This window comes from Cervus canadensis, chromosome 11 (assembly GCF_019320065.1).
Source record: "Cervus canadensis isolate Bull #8, Minnesota chromosome 11, ASM1932006v1, whole genome shotgun sequence".
Lineage (NCBI taxonomy): Eukaryota > Metazoa > Chordata > Mammalia > Artiodactyla > Cervidae > Cervus > Cervus canadensis.
In genome coordinates, this window is record NC_057396.1 from 43,948,632 (window position 1) to 43,965,682 (window position 17,051).

Sequence of the window (17,051 nt, forward strand, 5' to 3'; positions counted from 1 at the left end):
TAGGTTATCTTCATTTTGTCAAATATTTCTTTCACTAACTGTGCAAATGCTTTTAAGTTTAATTCAATCCTATTTGTTTATTTCTACTTTTATTCCTTTGCCTTAAGAGATAAATAAAAAAAAATATTACTATGATTTAGGTCAGTGATCTAAGTGTGTTTTCTTCTATGAGTTTTATGGTTGCAGGACTTATATTTAGATTTAACTCAAAATATTTAAATTTAATTTAGATATATTTTAATTATATTTAAAATATAATAATATATTTAATATAAATAAATTTTTATTTCTATTTATATTTAATTAAAAATATTAAAACATATTTAAATAGATTATATTTAATCTATTTTGAGTTTACTTTCTTATAGAGTGCGTGGAAATATTCAGTTCTCATTCTCTTGCGTGTAACTCTCCAGTTTTCCCAGAACCAGTTACTGAAGAGATTTCAAGATACCTTCTTCAGCCTCTTACTAAGAAAAAACATGTGACTGGAGCAATTTATAAATGTCTTATTCTTTTTAGCATAGGGCTTCATTTCTGGGTCCAGGAGCCCCTGTTAAAAGTGAATGCCCCTCTGTGTGCAGATCTTTTCTATTGTATATAAAAATTTAGGTCCTCTTTTCTCGTAACTAGGTACTTCCTTCTGAACTGGAGAACTGGGCATTTCAGTAAATGAAAGAACATCAATGCCCCTGAAGAGTCATTTGTCAATAATTCCAGAGTACAGATTTTTCTTAGTGAGTCAGAGCCCCAGTCATTGTAGCAATAGGAAGACAGGAAGGCAGAAGTCAAAGGAAATATTTAAGAGACCAATTTTCTTTTGTTTCCAAGGATGAGTGCTAAGACATGGATGTGTGCATACATACACAGACACAGAAACTGGAAAATTCCTCAGTAGAAACCCTTGTCAAATCAAAGGTCATCCAAAAGTAGGAAGTTGAGAATTCTTGAGAACAAGGAGGGATAAGAAAAGATTCACTTCATCCACTTAAAAAAAAAAAAACTGACTCCATTGGGATTAAAATTTCCAAAAGACATGGGGATCCCACCAAGCCCTGAATGAACATCCATTGAAGTGGTTCAGTTCAGTTCAGTTCAGTTCAGTTCAGTCACTCAGTCGTGTCTGACTCTTTGCGACCCCATGAACTGCAGCATGCCAGGCCTCCCTGTCCATCACCAACTCCCGGAGTTTACTAAATTCATGTCCATTGAGCTGGTGATGCCATCCAACCATCTCATCCTCTGTCATCCCTTTCTCCTCTCGCCTTCAATCTTTCCCAGCATCAGGTCTTTTCACATGAGTCAGCTCTTTGCATCAGGTGGCCAAATTATTGGAGTTTCAGCTTCAACATCAGTCCTTCCAATGAACATTCAGGACTGATTTCCTCTAGGATGGACTGGTTGGATCTCCTTGCTGTCCAAGGGACTCTCAAGAGTCTTCTCCAACACCACAGTTCAAAAGCATCAATTCTTCTGAGCTTAGCTTTCTTTATAGTTTAACTCACATCCATACGTGACTAGTGGAAAAACCATAGCCTTGAATAGATGGGCCTTTGTTGGCAAAGTAATGTCTCCGATTTTTATTTTTATTTTTTCTCTGTAACACATTTTTTTTCCCATTTATTTTTATTAGTTGGAGGCTAATTACCTTACAATATTGTAGTGGTTTTTGCCATACATTGACATGAATCAGCCATGGATTTACATGTGTTCCCCATCCCGATCCCCCCTCCTGCCTCCCTCCCCATCCCATCCCTCTGGGTCTTCCCAGTGCACCAGCCCTGAGCACTTGTCTCACGCATCCAACCTGGGCTGGTGGTCTGTTTCGCCCTTGATAGTATGCTTATTTCAGTGCTATTCTCTCTGAACATCCCACCCTCGCCTTCTCCCACAGAGTCCCAAAGTCTGTTCAGTACATCTGTGTCTCTTTTTCTGTTTTGCATATAGGGTTATCATTACCATCTTTTTAAATTCCATATATAGGCGTTAGTATACTGTAATGGTCTTTATCTTTCTGGCTTACTTCACTCTGTATGTCTCTGCTTTTTAATATGCAGTCTAAGTTGGTCATTACTTTTCTTCCAAGGAGTAAGCATCTTTTTATTTCATGGTTTCAGTCACCATCTGCAGTGATTTTGGAGCCCCCCAAAATAAAGGCTGCCTCTGTTTCTCCATTAAAGAGGTAAATCCCCTCTTATCTCATTAAGGGAAGATATCATACTTTTCCCTTTATTCCTGAGAACTTTCAACTCATTAAAAAGTAAGGCTGACCAGGACACACAAATACCTGTCTAAACCAGTGTTAAGAAATCTCACAGTTACACATCTGAGTCTTAATGGATCACTCTGAATGGCAATGTTGGGGCAAACAGAGCCCAAAGTGAAATTTGATTTCAAAGAAATAGAATTATTGCACAATTAAAAAGATTAATGAAAGCAGCTAGCCAGAAACATTTATTTAATAATTACGTAAGATTTAAATAAAATTGTAATTCTTTAATCAATGCATTCTGTTTCTAAAGAATAGAAAGGATCACAATGTTAAAAATAAGCTAATATATATTCTGAAAATAACTTATTTCAGTCACAATGAGAAAGAACAAGAAAATGAGTAAACATTATATTAGATTACCTTTTGTGCTAGAAGTTACAGAAGTTATCACAAATATTGTACTGTTTAATATACAATACTAATTAGGTACATTTTGTATAACTTTTTTTTTTATAGATAAAATCCTAAATCTCATAGAATCTAGTTTACTTAATAAGAGCAAGTAGGTAGCAATACTGAAATGATAATAAAACTATAACTGTAATCCCACAAACACAGACAGACACACACACACATAGGCCCACAGAGTTGAAATAGTCTTGACAGCAGCATAAAGGTGATCTAGGATCTCAAAAATGAGGTGTCAGTAAAAAGAATCTTTGTGTCCCTGAAAGCACAGACCTGTTTAATGAGACACTGACACAGGTTATATTTTTTAACATTTAATAGATCAAATATTTATTATTAAGTTGAGACACTTAAGATGCTTTATACTTAATATAATTTATCTTCTGATAATGATCTTATGTATTGCACAGCTTTTATATCTATCAAGTTTACATTAATAAAATAAACACAGCATTTAGGGATGTATTCCAGGTCACACTGCCAATATGTGAAGAGACAGGACTTGAAATAAGATACTCTGGGCATAAAACTTCTACTCTTAGTACATATCATATGATGTTTTCTTCTTAATTCCTTGACAAATAAAGGGACATAATGAGAAAAGTGAGACCCTGCTCAGGACTCATCCTTTAGTGAATGACTCCTATACTAGGTCTTTGATAACCTACTAAAAATTGTTGAAAAGCTTTCCTCCCTCTTCTTAGTCACTTACTGAAAAATGATTGTAAAAATTTGGCAGAGACAGTCCCTTGATAAATTAGTACTTTATGGGGGCATCTGTCATTTCTTTTGGGGTGTGGAAAACGGTGAATTAAGATTTTCCCTGAATGCAAACATAATATCAAGAAAAGCATGATAAAAGGCAAATCATAAACCCTATTGATGAATAATGAACAATCACACAGGAAAGACAGGAGGTTGCATGGGAAAAGGTAAGAATGGTGCAGATAAGCTCCAATGTATTAGATGTACCCATAGTATGAGACACTACGGAGAAGTGAGTGTGAGAAGGTTCAAGAGTTTGGTGAGCACAGGGTCATGGGGGCATCACATTTCAAAGGACTGAAATATGGATAATTCCAATAAGGGAAAGATGAAGAGAATTTATAGATGAGAAGCCCATGGTTTGTGATGTTTAGAAATAAGAGAATTCCAGGATTATAGTCTAGGAAAACCCCAATACGTCAGGCAGGTACACTCAGGGAGAGGATTAAAATCAAGGGATCTGAGGAGGAAAACTCATCAAAAGCATTATATATAGAACCATGATTTAACCCATTTTTAGTAGCCATTTTTAGGCTGGTATCTTGAGTAAATATTTTGACAAACTTCACTGATTTTAGGTGGAAATGTCATATTATTGATAGTTTTATGGAAGTTTTTGCCATATGCCTCTATGTCCCATGTAAAACATGTTGAACCTAGACTAAGTATAGACCAGCTTTGGCTACATATACCCTCAGGACCCAGGTATGTTTCTCTGACACATCTACCTCCCAGTAACATCTCCCTGATGTGATAACTGGGGATCCTAATGCACAGCAATCTTCAAAGTCAACATTCTGAGATGTATTACTTTGTTCCAAATTGCAGACATATCTCACTTGTATCTGATCTTCAGAAATGGCAACATTTGGATTACTGGTGAAAGGATTCAAGGTGACCTGAACTGTAGAAAAATTACAGGGTAAGGTGAGGGCTATGATATTGTTTGATTTGTGACATTGTAAAAGGATCTATAGAATAACTTGAGTGAGAAAACATGTTTGTGTGTGTTGGGAGTGAAAATGTGAGGCTTAAAGTGAGATCTACTAGAAAACAAAAAAATTCTAAAGATGATGAAAACAGGTGGCTTGATGACACTGTGATGTTTCCTTACCCCAGCAGTGTTGCATATCTCTCAGCTCTGAAATGATGAAAATGCATAATATTAAATATAAGCAAAGGAGTCAGCACTGAAATGTATTTTCTTTCAGATTATGGGAAGGGTTATGCTTAGGTAGTAAACCAGTGAAAGAGAGGATGAACCAAGACCATGCTCACTCACCATAAATATGACCACATCATCAGCACAAAATATTTGGACTTCACTGACTCTATCCACACCTAGAAATTGGAGCCTTCTCACCATTTCCCTCCATCACAAGAATACCACATACATCCACTTGGGTAGCACTCCTTACCATTAAGCACTCGCAGTATCTCTCTCAGATCAGGAGCTTGAAATTCCCTTTTGTTCCTTGGAAAAAGTTTTTGGCTTCGCAATGAAGTTCTCACTCCTGGAGAAAATAAAAATTGGCCCACACCTGTCTACTTATCTCTCTAAAACCACTGACTTGCAATGTTTTCACCCCTTTGATGCACTAGAATGGTCTTCCCTGGAGACCCTCGGAAAGGATAGAGTGGATGACTGACACCTTGGAGACAGGAGAAATGAGCTCATGGCCACCTTCTTAGTTATACTTTGTCTGCCATGGGAAGGTCTTGACTGTCAGAAGGAAAGTTTCTTCCTTCCAAAATGAAATCATTAACTACTCCCTATCACCATTAGATTATACGAATTATATGAAATAATACATTTATCAAAATGAATCATCCATACCTAAAAATTTTAACTTGTGGAAAAGTAACTGCATAAATATGTGTTCTGAGGGAGATTTCAGAAACAGTTTGCAGAAGCTGGCTCCTGAGTGTTTGCAATATATTTGGTATAAGAACATACTGTCTAAAAAGTCCTCATGTCTTCAAAGGAGGCTCCCTAATACGAAGGACCTCAGAATGCCCTGAGATTTCACGATCACTGGAAATAATTACAAACCCTGGGGAAAAAGACAGTATGAACACTAAATGAAGAGTGGTCAGAATTGTATGTGCTTGTAAAGATCTTGATGCTGCCATGTAGGTGTGCAAATTCAAACACAAGGATGCTCTTTCCATTCTGGCTTCTAGAGTATGTGACAAAGATGGGTCAATGATTTGTAGCAAGGCAAGATATTCCTTAAGATTCATGTCTGTTTTTGGAAATCTGTATAGAAAGTTATAGAAGGACCTGATCTCTTCCATACCCAGGGGAAAATTTACATACAAAGAAACTGTCTCCAATTCTAGGTGTTTGGCAGGTAAAAAAGATTCAACTTTTCCATCATAAGTCAACCACATACTAAATATGGGAACCTGAGTTGCACAGTGACACAGAGTGTGAATTAAATTTATGAAATAATGGCGACTTGACACCCCAAAGGTTTATTCCTAACAGTGACACTGACCCAAACTCTGCAACTTCTTACAACCAAATTTCTCTACTGTAGTATCTGATCCATTCTCAATGTTTATAGCACAATCTAGTCATGATTTCTGAACAGAAGTTTAAAGCAAATCTATGCTCTGTTTTTGTGTCCTGAGCATGGTTTTATCTTAAGTAACCATCAGATAACTAGTAGCTTTACATAATGTTATCAGTACAAAATGACCATCTCTGGTTTCCCACACTTACCTTTTCATGATGGCATTCACATCCTAGTGAGAAAAGAAGACATGAGTCAAGAAGTAATAGCTTATTCTCATCCCCATCAGTCCTGATTGTGGGACTAGAGATGGTCTCCATGTATCAGCCGAAAAGAAAAAACAAGAGTGCAGCCGGTCATTCCAGAAGACTCATGTAATGTTGTCAAGTTTCCAAGAAAGGTAAAAAAGCCCCAACACTGATGGAAGCAAGAGGCTTCTGTTATCTGGAGATTAGACATATTTATGGGAAAAACAAGAGACCTGTAACTCTGGTGACCAGTGAGATGATTTGAAGAAATCATGGTTCTTTCATTTATTCAACAAAACTGAAGTGATATATTATTGTAAGCCAAGCATTAAACTAGGTTTTGGAGAATCAAACATGAAAATATAATCCTAATATTCCTCGAGTCATTTATATGGCTTTTGTTGAGGATATAAGCAAACAAATGTATTAATATAGGTGTTTTTAGGTCTCGCTCTTCTTATTTTACACACTACCTATTAGTGACATCTTTCACTCCTTTAAATTCAGCATACACACATAAGCAGTTGGTTTCCAGTTCTTTATTGTTACTCAGCTTTGTCTTTTAAATACATATTAATATATTCATTAGTAAATGAGCCAAAGGAATCCGTAATTTTGAATGTCTAATATGTAACATTATTCACCAACCAAGTTGTCTCCGCTTTTACTCCATTTTCATAATGTTACCAGTACGTACTCACTGTCCAAAAACTAGAGCATTTTCCTGCACTTTAGTCTCTACTGAGTCTGTTTAATCAGATCCTTAATATTTTTTAGCCATCTAACCTTCTTATCACATTTAATGTTTTTATTTCTTTGAACTGGTATGTACCACTGTATTTAATCTCTTTTACTTCAGATTTATTTCCTTTATGTCACCAAAAACTAGGACAACATCTCAGTCTCAAAGGAAAAAAAAATTCCCTCTGCATTATGGCTATTTTGTGTATGTGACAAAAATCAAATTAAAGTAGAATAGAGAAAGAATTCCAGGTGGTATTAGTGGTAAGAATCTGCCTGCAATGTAGGAGGCACAGAAGGCTAGGGTCAAAGATTCCCCTGGAGAAGAAATGGCAACCCACTCCAGTGTTCCTCCCTGGAGAATCTCATGGACAGAGGAGTCTGGTGGGCTACAGTCCATGGGGTCCCAAAGAACCAGCATGACTTAGCACACACGGAGCACAAAGAATAAAGGATGGGGTGGAGGCGATTGCAGTTTTAATTTTAGTTTACTTTGAAACTCAAATATTGTCCTCAGAATCTGATCTGTGTCTTTCTCCAATTCTATTTATTCAATCTACATTGACTGTTTCCCTCAGTTTCTGAAGGAAACATAAACTTCCTGATTAAACTCTTGAAGTTCTTGTCCAGTTATAGCAAAACATTTGAATGTCTTCAGCCCTTAGCCTATAGGATCAGATGCCAATATTAAAAGCACCACTGCGTAGTTGCTGGAAGGAAATGAAGCCATGCTGCAGGAATTTCTATTTTTACTGAAACTAAGCTGATATTAATCTGAAGTAGAACAGGATAGGACAGGAAATACATTGAAATTACTGGAGCAACCACCAAGTAAAAGCTAAAGAAATACAATGAGAAAATAGGAAAACAAAATTTTACATAAGAAATACCTGTTTAACACAAAAGAAGGTAATTAAGGAGAAAAAGAGAAATGAAAACTACAGTAGCCCAATAGAAGGCAAACACCAAAATACTAAATTTAAATATCAATGTATCAATAATTGCATTAAATGTCATGTGTTAATGCCTCAATTGAAATTAGAAATTGTTGACCTGGATAACAAGAAAAATTCAAATACTGCTATTTATAAGAGACATAATCAAAGCACAAAAGGACAAAAGTAAAAGAGATTACATGCAAGCAGTAATCAAAAAACAGGTCAAACATTTATATTAATATTAAACAAGATAGACTTTAAGATAAATGTTATGAGAGAATGAGAGGGAAATGTTATGATAAAAAGTTCAGTACATTAAACAAATATTCCAATTATAAATGTAAATGCACCTAACAGCAGAGCTTCAAAGTATTCAAAGCAAAAATAAAAGGAGAAATACATGATTCTACAATAACAGTTTCAGATTTCAATAGCTCAGTCTCAATAATGAGAGAACAGCCTATATGGAAAACCATCAAATTTATAGAAGACATGCATTATATTATCAACCAAATTGACCTAAGTGACAACTACAACCATATTACCCAATGAATGAGGAACACATCATGTTTTTAAATTCATAGCAAAAATTTTTCTGAACATCCAGTATCTTAGGTCATAAACAAATGTCAATAAACTTAAAAGTTTGAACTAATGAAAAGCATACTTCTCTGATTACCACAGAATTACAGCTGAAATCCAGAGCAGAAGTGAAATTCAAAAATGACCAAGCATTTTGCCATTAACACCACACTTTAAAATATCCAAGTTTTAACAAACAAACCAAAAAAGAAAACTGCAAAGAAAATTTGCGAATAACTTGAATTGAGTAAAGATTAAAGCTAAACAATCAAAATGTATAAAATATGATTAATTAAATGCACTTATATCATTAAACACTATATCAGAAGAAATGGTCTCAAATCAGTGATCTACATTTCCAATTTAAGAAACTAAGAAAGAAGAGTAAATTAAACTAGCACTCTCACACACACACACACATGCACACACAAATACATCTACACACAGACAGAGAAAACGGTAAATGTAAGTGTAGAAATAAATAAATAATAAAAGCTTTAAAATAGACAAAATAGCCAAAAAATATGTTTTTTAAATCAATAAATTAACAAAACATAACTAAATGCTGATCAAAAAAAAGTGAAAAAGCAAATTACCAAAATCAGGCATAAAAGAGGAGACATTACTGTGAATATTGCAGAAATTTAGGGGATAATAAAGAATCACTATACCTAATTTTATGCCTACAAACCATACAACTTAGAATAGACAAATCCGTACAAAGAGATACAAAAACTGACTCCAGGATTGTAAAAGATCTAAATAATCCTAAAACAAGTAAAATATTTTAAACACTTTAAATAAGAAATAACCAGAGTGAGATAGTTTCTCTAGTGAATTCCATTGAATATTTAAAGAATAAATAAGAATCTTTCAAAAATTTTCTTCAGAAACAGAGAAAGTGGGAAAAAATCTCAACAGGTTGAGGAGAAAAAAAAAGCCTCTTGTCATCTGAAATGAATTTGTCTGTGGCAAAGCTGGAACATGTAGAGGGATCTGATAAGTGCTGAATACTAGATCACAGATAACAGGAGCCTTTAGAAAACCATCAAACACAATTGATCTTCTCTCCACAAAGTTCTGCACTGAATATTTTATTCTTAAAAAAGAATAAAAATTTCCCTTGTTATTCCTGCATTCGATTCCTGCATTAACTTATTCTTACAGCCTCTGAAATAGAGGAAGGGAAGGGGGACTGTAGGTTCAAAAGCAACCTTAGTGACAACAGCAGAAAGACACAGCAACACAGAAGAGACGGAAATTTTCTCTTCATTTCCCTCATGTCTCAGATGCTGAGGCTTCTTCCCCAGTCTTACCTGCATCATCTCAATGGTTGACCTCTGCAACTGATGCTCCATGTATGAGATGAGCTCGCTCACAAACTGGTTCTGCTGGACCAGCTTCTTCCTCAGTCTTCAGGTTTTGCAGTTACTTCAGCTTCTCACTGTCCAGGATCTCTCTCAGTTTTTTAAACTCTGTCTGAATATTTTTTCTTTCATGCTGTATTTGATTCTTCAGGAATGAGGAAAGAGAGAGAGAGGAGGAGAAACATTTCTTGGGGAACATAACTTTTCCTGTTGTTTTTTTTTTCCTCTCCATCACATTTCAAAATAATGGCCTCAAGTCTGCATTACTGAGGTCAACTCTGAGTCCAAATGGAATTTTGGGGGATATGACTTGGACATTACACAGCTGTCCGGGACACTTGTGCCTCCTTGGATTGCTCCTGACCCCTTCCCTCCACCCTCTGCCAAAAAGCTGACACTGAGGGTGAACCAAGAGCCATTACCAGGTGTCTCCCCAAGACTAATAGATAGGACAGGAATGGGTATGAAAGTCCCTAATCATCCTCACAAGAGAGTCCCTCTATATGAATACCTCCCTTCCACTATCTGTGTTCATTTGTGATATATTCACTTTTCAGCACTCGTTCCTATCAGGGAAAGGACAAAGAAAAGGAGAAGTCAAATGACATAGCTATCAGGGAACAAAGAGAAAGACAGCTCCTTGTGACCAATCCAAGGTCTTGCCCAGATGTCTAACTTCTTCAGGAAGTATCTCCTCATACCTTCCAGGAAGAAATCTCTTCTTGAATTTCATCTTCCAACATCTCAACTTTCTGCTGTTCCCACTTTAGTCTCTGCAAAGATTCCTGGAGTTTCCCCTGTGAGAAAAGAATCACACCAGAGTCAATCTATGGGCTATCTCACCATCACTATAGAGGATAAATGAGGAAAGAATGAGTCTGATTTCCAAGGAGAATAGACTTTACAGAAACTGAGAGCAACATTTAGAATCTGTGATGTGGAAAGAAAAATTTGAGGTAGAATATGTGTCCTTTATGACTCAAACAGTAAAAGTCACTATACACTTGCCAAGAGAAGATTGATTTCTTTTATTCTGGAAGAAATCTGATCCTGCAGCAGGGAAACATCTTACACATTAATCCAGCAAGTGTGTTAGTTACTCCTCCGGTTCAAAGGGGTAATGGGAGCTTCTCCTAGGTACCAGATCTCCATGTATTAACACAAGGAACATGAATGTCTACTTCTGGCTAAGAGTCTGCACATAGAGTTAAAACGTTATAATTGGGGGAATGCACAGAAATGTTTCTCTGACATCAGAAGGTGGGCATAAGAAGAGAAGAGATCATAGGTCTCAGGTTCTTGATGGCCAAGTAATTAAACCCTAATGCAAAATAGACATTTCCCCTAAATTACCGCTTTCTTACCAGTCTTCCCTCTCTTTTGGCCTCTTACCTGGTACTTCTGGACAACCTCCTCCATGAGGAATGTGTGGTGACTACAGTGCTCCTGAGACCACTCACAAAGTCAGCAAATGACCTTCCCATCTTTCTCATAGAAGAGCAGGAATTTCTCTCTTGCTCCTCCAGGCTCACCTTGAAATCTCTGAACCTCTCTACTTACATTGGCGAGGTGCCAATTAGGCCTCAGGTTTCCAAGCTCGTGACTGGTTCTGCACACAGAGCAGCTACACTCTTTCTTTTGCTTGATCATGGACCCCCCTTGTTGTTTGCACTGATGCAAGCGCTTTTTTTGCACCAAGTATGACCATAGTTAAGGCTCAGGGGTTCTGTCAGAAGCTTCAGGCAAATGGGGCAAGTCATCTCCTCCTGTAGGTTCACCAGTTTTCCTGAAGCCACGGTAACTGTCCCCCTGCTCCTACCCATCCTGACTTCTGAGGGTTCTCTTGTCCACAGATCCTTGTGTAATTGGGAAAGATAATTGGGGTAGAGTTAAGAAAGGTAGAAATACATGATATCAGTTGCTGCTTATAAATCAAATACAGGCCAAGGTTAAATTACTGAAGGATATAAAAAGAAACATGCAAAAACAAGGATCCCAGTGACCTGGCCAAAAGAACATTTCATAATAATGTTAAATACTTTACTATCAGTTCATAGTTTGTATCATGTGGCAAATTCCATACGTATCTGTGCAGTGATTCTTGCTATTTAATTTTACTAAACAAAAGTTGTCCTGATACGTTTTCTACTAAGATACTTTATGACCCGCCATCCATCCTACTTTTTCTTTCCCATGCCCAGGAAGCATCCTCGATATAAAAAAGCTGAAAACACTTAAAGCCTTTGGGTTTTTATATCCACTCTTCTCTCAGCATTGGATGCTGCCACTGATACCAGTATCACTCTTATACCTCAGTAAACTCTCTCCTAACCAGTCAATCCTATAGGATATCAGTCCTGAATATTCACTGGAAAGACTGATACTGAAACTGAAGCTCCAGTACTTTAGCCACCTGAGGCAAAGAACTGACTCATTGGAAAAGACTCTGATGCCGGGAAAGATTGAAGGCAAGAGGAGAAGGGAACGGCAGAGGATGAGGTGGCTGGATGGCATCACAGACTTGATGGGCATGAGTTTGAGCAAGCTCCAGGAGTTGGCAATGGACAGGGAAGCCTGGAGAGCTGCAGCCCACGGGGTCGCAAAGAGTCAGACAGGACTGAGTGACTGATCGGAACTGAACTGAACTGAAATTCGCTCCTCATATATTCTCTCATCAAAAAGACTTGATCTAAGTTACTTACATTGTAACCACTGCCATCATTTGCTGTAGATTTACAATGATTTCCAGGCTTCCCTGGCAGCTCAGCTGGTAAAGAATCTGCCTGCAATGCAGGAGACCCTGTTCAATTCCTAAGTAGGGAAGATCCCCTGGAGAAGGGATAGGCTACCCACTCCAGCATTCTTAGGCTTCCCTTATAGCTCAGCTGGTAAAGAATCCACCTGAAATGTGGGACACCTGGGTTCCATCCCTGGGTTGGGAAAATCCCTGGAGAAGGGAATGGCTACCCACTCCAGAATTCTGGCTAGGAGAATTCCATGGACTGTGTAGTCCATGAGATTGCAAAGAGTCAGACGTGACTGAGCAACTTTCACATACAATGATTTTCCATTTCATCATGACATAACATATGACAATGTGTTTGTAGACACATAAGAGAAAATCCTTTATCTGATGTGTAAATGGAGATGATAACTTACAATAATCATGTATCTTCAATACACAAAATTAGGTTGAACCTAATATATTAGGGGTCCTCCTTCAGAGACCTATCTTCTACCCCAATGAGTATAAGAAAAGAAAAGAGATTTCATGAACCTAGTTAATACTCAGAGCAATGGGTAATATGGAAATGAAGAAATAGAAACCAACTGGGAACTTCTGCAAAATCTTTACTATGTAAACAGTGATTTCACCTTGGCCTGAAAATATGTCAAGGATATTGATAGGAATCTAACTATGTATTTGTATGAGGATGGTGGAGAAGGAGTTAGTATAAATAGATCCATAGGATCACAGAAGTCAGATATCTAAAAGCATATAAACACTGATGAAATGAATATCAATCCTAAGGAAAAAATCCTCAAAATATTAGGCCAGATCATTCAATTAATTATCACTGATGAAGAATTGCTTGCTGGTAACAGGGCTAATATCTATACAAAGTAAGATGCATCTAAAAAGAGGACTTAAATCACTGTGCACTTGACATTCACCTGGAAAGCAACAATAAATCGAACTTTAGTCATATGTTTGTATATATATTTCCTATATATCTATATATTCATACAAGAGCAGGTGTAAAAAATGCTAGTATAGAGACATACATGTTAGATTTTAAATAATGGGGTAAATAGGGATTATCCAAATATTTCCACTAGGAAACATAAGGGTTGAACTTAAAGTTGAGGAAGAAGAAAGAAATATGCAATGAGAAAGTGGAAAAATGTTTAGGTGGAGGAAACGATCTGTTCCTAGAAGACATAACATCTTACATAGGTTACTAAATGCCTGTACGATTGGTGGGCAGAAAACTGCTCGGATTTTGGTGGTGGCTCAGTTTGTAAAGAATCTGCTGCAATGCAAGAGACCCTAGTTCCATCATGGGTTGGGAAGATTCCTTAACCCACTCCAGTATTCTTGCCTGGAGAATTCCATGGGCAGAGTGGGCTACAATCCACGGGGTTGCAAAGAGTTGGAAATGACTTAGCGATTAACACTTTCACTTGGTATCACAAGAGGCGGAAGTGACATTAAATATGATACTTCCTAAAATATGTTACATTTAGGAGCCCAGCACTGTGAGTCAGGAGAAGTTATTAATGTTTTGTCATCAGGGAAGAGTAGGGGCATGACCAGCTATGTCCTTGGGCTGTGAGATGTTGGATAGACACAGAGTGAAATTGGGAAGATCAGGTAGGATGCAGGCACAACTCCTCAGGAGAGAGATGATGATAGCTGGAGGGACAGGATAATGAAGGAAAGGCAGGGCAGCAGATAAAAGTAAGAGAGAAGAGCAGGTAAGAGGACAAGATTGGGAGTTGGATGAGATATGTGCAAACAGGGTTAACATCAGTCTTGGACTCCATCCTGTAAAGATAATATTGAATTACTACTCTTCTAAGTGTGTGTGCACGTGTCTTTTATTTTCTGGGAAACCTACAACAAAGTGGAAGGTCAGCAGTCAAGGCCACATTACTGATAGCAAAATTAGTCTGAGGTAAAGTGCATTTCCTAGAGGAGGGTGCAGCAACCCACTCCAGTATTCTTGCCTGGAAAATCCCATGGACAGAGGAGCCTGGTGGGCTACAGTCCATAGGGTCACATAGAGTCGGACATGACTGGAGCAACTTTGCATGCAAAGTGCATTTGGAGGTAGGAAGACTTTATATAGACCTTGAATGCCAGTTGGTAAGCACACATCTTATTTTTCACAAGAGGATTGTGACTCTTATCAACAAATATGTCTCTTTTGTGCCCCTGGAAGCTAGTGTTCACAGCCTTTTGCAAGGTAATCAGTATTTTGTAGCACTAGGTTTATCCTACCTATGAGAATGTCACATATATCCAATCTAGTTTGGTTCCTTACAAAGCTGAGATGATGGAGATGTCATACCTCCCATAAGGACCGTTTCTGAGAGCTCACCTGAAACGCTCATGCTCAGTGATGTATCTTTCTGTCCTAATACCTCCAGCTAAGCTTAGTAAACCTGATATCTCATGCCTTATCAGGTCAAGTGGGTGGCATTTGTGATCCAGATTGGAAACCACTGCTGGAGGTCAGTCAGATGGAGTATCACAGAGTGGTAACACAGTGAATCTCATTCCTCAACCTGGATTCTCTATGGCCCTGTAATTATAGTCTAGACTCAAAAGTTCTGTCAGGGGCTTGAGAAAATGGGGCTGGAAGCAATAAAGGAAAATAAAGAAGATCTCAAAAGATAGTCCATGTCTCGATGGTTGCCAAAGTTTGATGACAAAAGTTTAAGTTCTCCAATATAAGACAAACAGTAAGTTGCTGTGTAGGACCAACTGCTGATAGTGGAGAGTTCTGACAAAACGTGGTCCACTGGAAGAGGGAAAGGCAAACCATTCCAGTACTCTTGCCACAAGAGCTCCATGACCATGAACAGGATGAAAAAGCAAAAAATATGACACTGGAAGATGAGCTCCCCAGGTCAGAAGGTGTCCAGTACACTACTGGGGAAGAGTGGAGGGCAATTACTAATAGCTCTAGAAAGAATGAAGTGGCTGGGCAAAGAAGAAACAACACTTAACTGTGGATGGGTCTAGTGGTGAAAGTAAAGTCTGATGCTATAAAGAACAATATGGCATAGCCACCTGGAATGTTAGGTCTATGAATCAAGGGAAACAGGACATGGTCAAGCAGGAGAAGGCAAGAGTGAATATCGCCATCTTAGGAATCAGTGAACTGAAACTTTAACTCAAAATTTAATTCAGATGACCATTATGCCTACTACTGTGGGCAAGAATCATTTAGAAGAAATGCAGTATCCCTCATAGTCAACAAAAGAGTCTAAAATGCAGTACTTGGGTGCAATCTCAAAAATGGCAGAAAGATCTCAGTTCATTTTCAAGGCAAACCATTCAACACCACAGTAATCCAAATCTATGCCCCCCAACCACTGATGTATAAGAAACTGAAGTTTTACCGGTTTTAGGAAGACTTTCAAGACTTTCTAGAACTAACAGCAAAAAGATGTCCTGTTCATCATAGGGGACTGGAATTCAAAAGTGGGAACTCTAGAGATACCTGGAATAACAAGCAAATTTGACCTTGGAGTACAAAATGAAACAGAACAATGACTAAGTTTTGTCAACAGAACACACTGGTCATAGCACAAATCCTTTTCCAGCAACACAATAGACAGTCTACAAATTCATGTCACGAAATCATCGATACCAAAATCAGATTGATTATATTCAATGGACATGAGTTTGAGTAAGCTCCAGGAGAAGAAGAGGACAACAGAAGATGAAATGTTTGGATGGAATCATCGACTCAATGGACATGAGTTTGAGTAAGCTGCAGGAGTTGGTGATGGACGGGAAAGCCTTGTATGCTGCAGTCCATGGAGCCACAAAGAGCCAGACACAACTGAGCAACCGAACTGAACTGAACATTCTTTCAGCTGAAGATGGAGAAGCTCTATACAATCAGCCAAAACAAGACATGGAGCTGACTGTGGCTCAGATCAACATCTTTTTATTGTGAAATTCACACTTAAATTGAAGAAAGTAGGGAAAATCACTAGGCCATTTGGGTATGACTTAAACAAAATCTCTTATGATTATACAATGGAAGTGACAGATAGATTCAAGGAATTAGATCTAGTAGACAGAGTGCCTGAAGAACTACGAACAGAAGTTCACAACATTGTAGAGGAGGCAGTGGCCAAAACCACCCCAAAGAAAAAGAAATGCAAGAAGGCAAAGAAGTTGTCTGAGGAGGCTTTACAAATAGCTGAGGAAAGAAGAGAAGTGAAAAGCAAGGAGAAAAGGAAAAGATATACCCAACTGAATGCAGCGTTCCAGAGAATAATATGGAGAGATAAGAAGGCCTTCCTTAATAAACAAGGAAAAAAAGTAAAGGAAAACAACAGAATGGGAAAGATGAGAGATCTCTTCAAGAAAATTGGAGATATTATGGGAAAATTTCACGCAAAGATGAGCATGATAAAGGACAGAAATGGTAAGGACCTAACGAGGCAAAAGAGATTAAGAAGAGGCG

General features: G+C 37.7%; 1 pseudogene; it reads right to left on the reverse strand.

Moving 5' to 3' along the window:
- Positions 1-6,267: 6,267 nt before the first annotated feature.
- On the reverse strand, positions 6,268-11,663 carry LOC122449272 (annotated as a pseudogene).
- Between the last annotated feature and the right edge of the window lie 5,388 nt (positions 11,664-17,051).